The following is an 8,857-nucleotide window of genomic DNA, read 5'->3' on the forward strand; positions in this document are numbered from 1 at the left end:
CATAGACAGTGAGGAGAGAGAGACAGAGAGAGATCGATAGAGACATTAAGACAGTGAGAGACAGATAGTGTTGCTTTGTGGTTTACCATAAACATAACAGTAATCGTTTGTGGTTACTTGTTGTCTGTTAAGTTCAACTTCACAATTTTCCTGTGTTGAGTCGTTGGTAACTCGAGGTTTCAGCAGCATTGGAAGTGATTTGAAGAGTTGGGCGATATTTTGACGACTGGGATGCTTGTGTCTGACCCATGAGATGCTCCAGCGTCAGGTAGTACTGGTTTCACTTGAATCCGTCCTGGTTTCAACTGATGAGGCGTAATGGGGATGCTTGCATCGGAATCATCATCATCATAATCATCATCGTCGTCATCTTGTGTTTAGTCCGGTGTGCATTCCTCATCGGACATGCACTCCAGAAACTGGTAAGAAAACAAAGGATTTAAAATGATAGACAGCTAAAGACCAACAACAAACCACATGTGCTCTGTTCTGTGTTCCACTCACCTGTGATGGGTGTTGGTTATCATTTGTAACTCTTCTGAGGATTGATGCCAGAACAAACTGGAAGACATTTTGAATATATAGTACAAGTTTAAATACCACAGTTGTTCCTGTCAGAGCAATACAGAGATCTGGAATACATGAACATGCAAAAATGTCCCCTTTATAGAGATAATTGTTGCCCATGTTTACACTTTTAAGTGTAACAGCTGGTGTATTGGAAAAGAACCTCTAGCATTAAACCATAAGAGATCTTGTCAGTACCAATAAGGCAAAAATAAAACACTTAAGTAATTTCAATGATATACTTACACTTCACAATTTTGGAAATAGTTGATATAGCATCCTATGCTGTGAATTAAGGATTATTTGTCATAAGTGTTTCATTATAGAATGGTTTGTACATTTGAACACAGCAAATATACCGACCTAATACCCCAAGACGCACTTTGTACCAATCCACGAAATATCTTATCTCTGCATTCATAGACACGCCACTTGGAGGATACAGGTCCCAAACATTGAACATACTTGTCCAAGGAGGATATTGTTGTGCACACCAGGTGATGCTTGACACTGGTCCAAAAAAAGATTTTATGACATTTGATTAAAAAAAGACCAAAAGAGACTGGGTGGACCGTTATAATTACAGATGTAAAAGGGTTTTAAAAGATCCGGTAAAGATATTTATCAAACTTCATGGAGGTTTAAGATATTCCATAGAGTTTGTTTAATGTCATCTGACTCCAGAGATGAATGAAAGGCAGAATAGTGTTTAGAGTAGTTCACAGTTATAGAATGTCAATTCTGACTGTCTAGTGTCCTCATATATCATTGTCCCTATATACCATATGAGGTGGTTACACACACACCCACAGTAGTTATAGAAGGTTGATTCTGAATGTCTAGTGTCCTCATATATCATTGTCCCTATATACCATATGAGGTGGTCACATACACACACACAATAGTTATAGAAGGTTGATTCTGACTGTCTCGTGTCCTCATATATCATTGTCCCTATATACCATATGAGGTGGTTACACACACACCCACAGTAGTTATAGAAGGTTGATTCTGAATGTCTAGTGTCCTCATATATCATTGTCCCTATATACCATATGAGGTGGTCACATACACACACACAGTAGTTATAGAAGGTTGATTCTGAATGTCTAGTGTCCTCATATATCATTGTCCCTATATACCATATGAGGTGGTTACACACACACACACACACAGTAGTTATAGAATGTCGATTCTGATTGTCTCTTGTCCTCATATAACCCTGTCCATCCAAACCATATGAGGAGACTACACACACATACACACACATGAAGAGGATTTAATGTTTTGTTCACACATAATGTAATGAAACTTAAGTTTAGACTTGCTTACCTCTTCAACCCTGTTGAGGAGACCAAGTTGTGTGAATGTTGGATTCAGGCCATCCACAGAGGTCTCAAGCTGGTCAGTTTCGTCCCTCAGAGCAGACTCAATCAGCTCACTGTTATCATCTGGAGCAGAAAAGGGGTAGAAAGAGACAGTAAATAGGATGTGGAACTGTACCATCAAGTGTTGTAATAGATGATAATCTCAGGGAATCATGAACGTGAGAGGTCCTCCGCTCCGACTAAGTCAGTGTTCGGGCCCTAATAATAATAAAAAATATACATTTTCAAAATGTACAATCTGGTTAAAGTCATTTATGAACCAACATCCTTTTTTTGTCCTGAGCAAGTCCTTAAAGGACTCATTTGCTCTGCTTAGCCATGAGCCTTTTCTGCCTCTTGCTAGGGTTGTCACAATACCAACATTATAACTACGATACCTGCCATAAATATCATGATAACCGATACCACGATACCAGAATTTTATACAATACCACACATTTTGATACTGGTAAATTGATCTATAATAGTAATCAAAAAAAGTTGGCTTTCCTTCACTGTCTGCAATTTAGACATAGTACTTCCAAAAAGCCACGGACGGCCAGCAAAAGCGCCTCTGCACTTGATGCCATGTCTCCAATCACTCGCTGTGAGTGATCGCTGCGTGTGTGTGTGGGCACTGGGCAGTCCACCCCCTTGCAGTCAATGCGTGCTGGCAGTGTCACAGGTAGCGGAGCAGTGAATGCGCTCTGATCTACACGATTCACGTTGATGACATATTTTGATTTAAAACGGCAGATTTTGAATGAGAACCATCCTACTGTTGACAAAAAGAATCAGGAACAGGCCCGATTCTACTGTTGGTTCTCTTTGCAAAGCTTGGAAATGTACATCTGACACATCTCTATTTGTTACTAATATTGAATTTAAAAAAAAGATACAACTAAATTAATCTTATGACACATTTGATTAAAAAAAGAACAAAAGAGACTGGGTGGACCGTCATAATTACAGATGTAAAAGGGTTTTAAAAAGATCCCGAGGTAAAGATATTTATCAAACTTCATGGAGGTTTAAGATATTCCATAGAGTTTGTTCAATGTCATCTGACTCCAGAGATAAATGAAAGGCAGAATAGTGTTTAGAGTAGTTCACATAGTTATAGAATGTCAATTCTGACTGTCTCGTGTCCTCATATATCATTGTCCCTATATACCATATGAGGTGGTCACACACACACACAATAGTTATAGAAGGTTGATTCTGAATGTCTAGTGTCCTCATATAACCCTGTCCATCCAAACCATATGATGAGACTACACACACATACACACACAGACGCACACATGAAGAGGATTTAATGTTTTGTTCACACATAATGTAATGAAACTTAAGTTTAGACTTGCTTACCTCTTCAACCCAGTTGAGGAGACCAAGTTGTGTGAATGTTGGATTCAGGCCATCCACAGAGGTCTCAAGCTGGTCAGTTTCGTCCCTCTGAGCAGACTCAATCAGCTCACTGTTATCATCTGGAGCAGAAAAGTGGTAGAAAGAGACAGTAAATAGGATGTGGAACTGTACCATCAAGTGTTGTAATAGATGATCATCTCAGGGAATCATGAACGTGAGAGGTCCTCCGCTCCGACTAAGTCAGTGCTCGGCCCTTATCAAGAGGCTCTGGAATCCTTCTTTGAAAAGGCCCGAAAAATCCACTGCAGTGACAAAATGTGCACCCTTTGTTGTGGTCATGAAAATAAATGAACACCAAAATGTTTCAAGTGTTTGTGTCGGTCGGTCTGGTCCCCCCCCCCTGAAGCTGTAAACCTAAGGGAAACACTGACACCCATTAGTAGTAAGTGAGGTAAAGAAAAATGTATTCTGAGATAAATCGTGATTCTCTTTTGAAAGAATGACAACACGCAGAAACTAAATTGTCAACGTTATGATCTCCTGTAATAAACCTGTGACCCCGGGATGTCCGTTCCTCACCGCTGCCCCTGAACGCAACAGACGTAATACATTTGCATTACTTGATTACACTCTAAACAAGGCTAAATACTAGCAGCGTTTTTGTGAGGGCTGCTGAGGTTGAGCAGTCGAATATGGATACAATCTTACACCGTGTTTCTGACCCCTAGGCTTACAACTTCAGGGGGGAGGGACCGACAAACACAAACCAGTGTTTCCCATACCATTATAACAGGGTGGCCCCCCTGAAATTGTATCTATAGTGCCAGATTACAACAAGAGTAATTTAAGGGTCTACACCAGGACAGGGCAATTATTTTTCCCAGAGGGCCACATGAAGAACAGAAAATATTGTGGAGGTCCAGGCCAATCGCCTAATAGGGCGGTGCAGTCACATGGGTCTGATGTTCCTTATGCCGAGGAGCAATACTCTGGATGCAGCTGTCAGTTAATTTTACAACTCTAAAACTCTTGTCGTACAAACCATGTCTCCGGCGACAGAAAGTGACATGCCAAATTCAAATTAAAGTTAACACTTTCCGACGTAATTCCAAAGGAGAATGCTAAGAAGCGGAGCGTTTCAGTGGTATCAGGTACATTACGGCAATCGTAAGACATTTGGCGAGCTTGCCTGTGAGGGAGGTGGAAGTGAGCAGAGAGCAAGCTGGAATCGCAGCCTGATACGTCGGCAGAAAGCATGGCACAGTGCTGTAACACTTCTCCGTTCGAAACACAATGACGGCAACAGAGCAGCATCTATGTTTCTTTATGCTTATTTATTGCTCAGCGCTCCTTTAAGCTTTGTGTGTGCGCTCTTCTGCAGCAGAAGGCGTTACAGCGGTCTTTACGTAAAGTCGGAGGATACCGTGTGTATCTGCCGTGTTCTGCTCCAGGAGAGTGACACACACAGCCTCAAAGAGCGCTGAGCAATAAATAAGCATTGAGAAACATAAATGCTGGTCTGATGCCATCATCTTGAAACTCAAGTCGGGAATGGAGAAGCGTTACAGCGGTCTTTACCATAACTTATAATAAGTATAATACTCGGCGGGCCGGATTAAAAAGCCCAACGGCGTCGCAAAGTTTGGAAATGTAACCCTCCATTTGATATATCTCTGCAATTTATTTACAATATTGAATACAAAAAAAGATAAATTAACTACATTAATCTGTTTTTTAATTATGAAGAATCAGACAGCCACAGTGAGAAAAAAATAAATTATGTGTAGAAAGATGTTGACGCATAAAGAGGAATTTACACCCGTAATATGTAGCTTAAAACATAAAACTACAAATATGACTTACCTTTTCATATCTTTTGAGCAGACTAGTTGATGCACCTGGAGATCTCTTTTCTTGCCTCTTACTTGTTGACACCTTTTGAGTACTCTGAGAAGGCTCGGATGTAGATGGACCTTCACCGTGCTCCCCGTCCGAAGACTTTCCTTCAGATTTCTGAAGCTATTAACAATAAACATCAATCCAACGGGATCAGGTCAAAACTGAATAATCAATACAGCAGAAACTTTGATATTTGTAGGTAGCAACATTTCTTTTTTCACCTCATCAACCAACAATGTCAATAACCGTTTTAATACTGTCAAAGATAATTGTAAATTAATGTAAAATCAAAGCTACTTGGACATCATTAAGCATTATTCATGGATGTGACATATCATATGGTATAAGCATTTCCTTTAGAAAGAACTTTAAAAGTAACATTTTGACTACCTTGCATCTCCACGGCCAATCCGAGTCACCATAATTATAGGTGACCTCCTCTCCTTGACTGATGTCTCGTGTTGCAAACAAACACAGATGGGGCTTCCTTGTATGTTTAGGTACTTCATCTTGGCATTGGGGTTGACATTATTATCGTTCACAAGTCTTCCAAGTGACCCATCCTCTTTTGCTGCATCAAAACTACAAAACAAAAGTATATCAGTTTCATAACAGTAAATATATAAAATAAAGGCAAAGTGTCATTGAATTTGGATTAGACGCATTGACACAATACACCATAGTTTTCCATTAAAATGGAACTCGAACATGAACACCTTCAGGCAGTCGTGATGAAGTCTGTGTCTCCGTTCACATTCTTGCTGGCTTATTAATTCACCTCTATATTCCAACAGAAAGTCTCCTTTTCAAATAGAGCAGAGGTGAAGATGCCACGACCTATTCCACACACAGAGAAAAGACGTTTGTTAAGTTTATTCCTACTTTAATCATGGTTACAAAATTAGAACATTCAACTTACCTTTGAAGGCATTGATGTATTTGATGTCAAGTCCCACTTTGTCCCTCCAGTATCAATGTAAAAGTTGGCATCAGCCTTTGGATTTAGGCGTCTTAGGGTGCATATTCTCTTGCTGAAATGACCAAAGAAGATGGTTGTCAGGATTATTATCTTCATTTATAGAACATGCATGATCAGAACATATTCTATAGCCATTTAAACTAGTAATAAACTTGGATAAAATAAGAAAATGAATAACTGCTCCATTCATTTTATTTGACACTGCTTCACAGATTTACATATTAAGAATATCTTTAGACTATCTAAGATTAACTGTAGAAGTAAGGTAAGCCCTTGCTTTGTTTGTTTCTTCCAAACCTGTCTACATGGACTGTTAATCAACCTCTCTGCAGGCCCAGAGTAAACATACCATCAACATTAGCATAGTGCTAGCAGCTCAGGAGCAAGCTGCAGGTGATTCAGTCAAGACTGGTGAGGAGATGTGTGATGTGGCATGCTAACGTCAACCTTTTACCTTGCATAGTATGTTCACTAGCAAGCTAACGTTAGCAAACGCAGCAAGCTAACACGCCATGTGGCTCGACACAGGCCGTGACAATGATAAAGCACGAGATAACACGAGCTAAACCACCACGTGAATCGACTGTCCTTAACCAGAGGGCCTGCTAGCATAGCTCACCTCACACTGATCTCCTTCAGTCTTCACCACCTGGAGCTAGCTCCGTTTTATACTTAGACATATAAATGACACGTTCTCATCTACTGCAGTCTTAACCGAATCACCTGGAGCTAGCTCCGTTTTATATTTACACATATAAAAGCTTACCTGGTGGTGTTTAATCCTTCATCCTTCATCGGTGCATGCTCTCTGCCTGTCTGTTTAAAGGTCCACGCACCTGGTCCTTGACGTTGGTACGCCCCCCCCGACGTCACTCCCACGCGGAAAAACAGCCAATCACAAGGAAAATTGTCACCGTGTGTATCGAAATGTGTATCAAACTGCACCAGCATCCTCACGCCGATGATGTCGCTGTTCTACACACTGGGATACACAAAAACTAGGTCAGGTGGTTAAAATGGACTTTGCACGAAAAAGAGAGGGATATGTTAGTTAGACAGTTTTAAGACGTTTAAGCTCTTTGTTTTAGCCGGACCTCGGCATGGTCCGGCTAATACCAATAAGTCCGGCTATCGCTGGTGTGTATTCAGGTGTAAAGTCCGGACATACCATATCCACCTACACACACACACACACACACACACACACACACACACACACACACACACAGACACACAAGCTTGGAGCATCCCTGATCCCAGGTTGATAAAGACAGACAGAGACTTGGTGAAGTTGAGAGAACAGCCTGGGGTCGTCTGCAGACCACGGGGAATACACCCCCGAGTTACGAATAAGATGGAGCATAGACTCTGCTACCCCCCCCCCCCCTGTCTACCTGTCTGTCTGACTGCTGTCTGTCATCCACTCCATCGGCTGCTTCATCGTTCCCTTTTTGGGGGATTTTTTTTATTTACCTTCGCATATATTTAGCAATCTCATTTGTGTGTGTGTGTGTGTGTGTGTGTGTTTTTAACATCACTTCGGTCCACGGGCTCCGTCAGTCGCTCCCCTTTTGTTCATCAGTGCCATCAATCTTGAACGGAGAAAACCAATGCATCAGCAGTGTAATTTTGTAATCAGCACAGCGAGGAATACAAATCAGATCGGAAGCGGGGCCGTAATGCATGTAATCCATCAGAGTGAAAGTGTTACAGACAACTGATAAACATGCATTTTTTGAGGTGATTAATTGACTGAATAATAGATTGATCTCTCACAGTACACTCAGATCTAGAGTTTTATTTCTTTCTGGCCCCGCCCAAGTCTATCCACCGGACTGGGTCTGTGAAGCGTGAAGACTGTAAAAATCATTACAAACCTTCGATTCAAATGCGCCGGACAGTTTGGGAATAATAAAGCGCTCTTCGCTGTCACGCTGCAATCTTTACAATGTGTCTGATTGGGACATTTCATTTTGTTTACGACATTTATTTATTTTATTGCTCTCCATCGGTGGCTATTAGGAGTTTTAACAGCGTCACAAAACGCTGTCTCTTCGTACGCGGCCCCCGCTCATCTTGAGCTGTCGGCCCGCACTCGACAGAAGCAATGAAGCCCGACTTTCACACGGAGACGAGGAAGCGATCCAATTAGAGACGCGCGCAGTAAATAGGTGATATATCACCGCGCTAAATACTGCAATAATAAGCACAGCTCTGGCATTTGCTTTCGTTGGCCTGAGAACAAAGACGATCGGTCTTCGCAGCTGTCTCCTCGTGCCCGTTTTCTTCCCTCTTCTAAACTTTTGAGATGAAAAATGAACGATTGATTCGTGATCGATCAGCCATCCCGCCGACAGGGCGGCTGTTTTGCGTGCGGCGGGGCGGAACGAACAGCCTGGCCCTCGCGTTCTGGGCGGAGCGTTTGTTCTCACTTTCGCACAACTGGTGCCAACGCCGAGGCCACTTGACATTGTTTCACCCACTTCAAACGTCGAGGCCCGGCCCGGACCAGCTGTGGCTATCTCAATGAACGATTGATGAGGCTCTTCAGGTAGATACAAAGCTAAGTGTCTTGTTTATTAATGTGCTGTGATTGGAACCATTAGCTTCATTGTGTAAACTAATCGCCGTGTAATGCGTTGTTGTCATTTCAGCCTAACGGCTCATAATGTATTCC

At 41.7% G+C, this 8,857-nt stretch overlaps 1 long non-coding RNA gene across 5 annotated transcripts; it reads right to left on the bottom strand.

The window, feature by feature from the left end:
- Positions 1-380: 380 nt before the first annotated feature.
- Positions 381-5,683, bottom strand: LOC130206340 (uncharacterized). 5 transcript variants are annotated; one of them, XR_008834091.1, is made up of 8 exons: positions 5,592-5,683; positions 5,166-5,321; positions 3,303-3,421; positions 1,900-2,018; positions 1,011-1,077; positions 814-847; positions 505-561; positions 381-419 (listed from the first exon to the last, which is right to left on the bottom strand). It is a non-coding gene; the product is annotated as an uncharacterized LOC130206340 (long non-coding RNA). The 5 variants fall into 5 exon arrangements; XR_008834089.1 differs by having other exon boundaries at positions 814-1,077; XR_008834090.1 differs by lacking the exons at positions 814-847; positions 1,011-1,077.
- Positions 5,684-8,857: the final 3,174 nt, after the last annotated feature.

Source organism: Pseudoliparis swirei, chromosome 16 (assembly GCF_029220125.1).
Source record: "Pseudoliparis swirei isolate HS2019 ecotype Mariana Trench chromosome 16, NWPU_hadal_v1, whole genome shotgun sequence".
In the NCBI taxonomy this organism is placed as follows: domain Eukaryota; kingdom Metazoa; phylum Chordata; class Actinopteri; order Perciformes; family Liparidae; genus Pseudoliparis; species Pseudoliparis swirei.